Source organism: Cyprinodon variegatus, unplaced genomic scaffold, assembly GCF_000732505.1.
Source record: "Cyprinodon variegatus isolate N-32 unplaced genomic scaffold, C_variegatus-1.0 Scaffold935, whole genome shotgun sequence".
Taxonomy (NCBI): domain Eukaryota; kingdom Metazoa; phylum Chordata; class Actinopteri; order Cyprinodontiformes; family Cyprinodontidae; genus Cyprinodon; species Cyprinodon variegatus.
The window spans coordinates 3,936-5,855 of NW_015151388.1; positions in this window are offsets into that span (position 1 = coordinate 3,936).

A 1,920-nucleotide genomic window follows, 5' to 3' on the forward strand; every position below is an offset into this window, starting at 1 on the left:
TTTTTTTTTTTTTTTGCTTTTTCCAGGACTAGGTGATAAAAACTGCACATATTCGTGTGTAGGTCTCAATCAGGCTTGCAAAACTAATAGGCCTACATGATGCCACTACCATTAGACTTTTGGCAAAAAAACACATACTTTAAAAAAAAAAAAAGTTTAAAAAAACAATACAAAGGATAAATTTCCAAAGTAGGGATTTTTTTTCTATGAACGTATAGGGAACATTGATAACAACCAGAGAACAACCATTACAGGTCCAGTAAAGGGCTGTCGTCATTGCCTAGATATTTCCAAAATTAGAAATATCCATCCCACTTCAGTTTTTGTGGTTTTCTTTTTTTGGCTTGTGCAATCAGTCAATTCAGTTCACCCAGTTAGAAGCATTTGTTTTCTCCTGTTAGCTAGCATTTATACACTTGTCAGTGCTTCATTCTTCATTGGTGAATACTGATGCCATGTCTTACAGTCTCTGTTCAGCCACTCATGCCTAAAGCTAAAGCTGGGTTTTAGATGTAATTGGCATCCTGCTAAAGTAAGAATTAAATTTAAACTTTTCGTCATCCCATATAAACCCTTAATAATATTTTCCCCATATAATAGAGCACTTTGCTCCCAGATTGCAGATTGCTGGTGATTTTAAAATTTCTAAAACAGAATGTATGGCAGATATATTATCAGACTCTTGTCCATAGGAAGACAGGCTGTCTGGTTTTGAGACTACTCTTTAAACTTTCCTTTCTGATAAATCTTATAGTGAGAGTGGCTTGGGTTATCCTAAACTATCACTATAGTTATGCTGCTGTAGGCTTAGGGTGCTGGAGGACATAAAACCACTTTTCCTCACTCTACTACATTCTGCTTACAGTAGACTTTTTATTCCATCTGCTTTCTCTTGTCAAAGTGAATCTTCATCTAGCCTAGAACTCTTTTTACCTGTTGCACCATTCTGGAGGGTGGGCTGGTGCTCTTATAGTGTCATAGGCAAGGCTCAGCTTTTACTGCAATTTACTGTATATGCTCTCTATTATCCTCTTGACCCGGCTTACAACTTATCTGGTTAATGGGTTTAATTCTTAGGCAAAGCCAGCTAGCCTATTGTTACTTTCTCTAGAATAGAAAGTATTTGTGGATAATTTCTTCATATTCCATTCAGCTAAAAAAAAAACAGTCAGCTACAGCAGAAGACCATCCACGCTGAGCCTGGTTTTACTGGAAGCTTGTTGCTACATGCATGCTTGGTATAAGGGGTTGCTGTAAAGTCAATCACACTATGCATTTAAGTGTCCTCTGTCACCCATTCTGCAAACTCATTGACTTGTTGCAATCAGATGGATTTTCTTGGACAGAAACCAATGACCAATCTTTCTTCATGGCTTGATTAAATTTACGCTTTGATATGCCTTTAGATGACATGGGTAATACATATTTCAAGCATAAATTCCAAAGTTAAATTGAACCAAAATTAAATTTAGCCATTTTGACTGAAAAACAGCACTTTTTATTAGGTGCATTGTTAATTGTTAAGCAAACTTCATGAGGAAAATCACTGCTAATACAAAAAGCTGATATCAATCATTGTTGATACAATTATATTTGTAAAAGAAGAAATCAATGACAGGTTTAAAACAGATGAGATGTATATGCTGGAAGGACAACAAGACATTAGTTTTTAGCTTTTGTCATATTTCAAGACAAATATGCAGCATGTCATTTTTGCTGATCTCTCCTTTGCAGAAGTGGAATGGGTAACTAAAAAGTATTTTTCTGTTACCTCAAGAGGAATTTAAAAATTTCCCCTTCTTCAGACTCAATAATACTTTATAAAATACCCGGGTGCATTTCATTCAGGAAAAACATTGATCACCAATCAATAAGAATAAGTAACTATTTTAATTCAGTAGTTTAGATAATTACATTGGC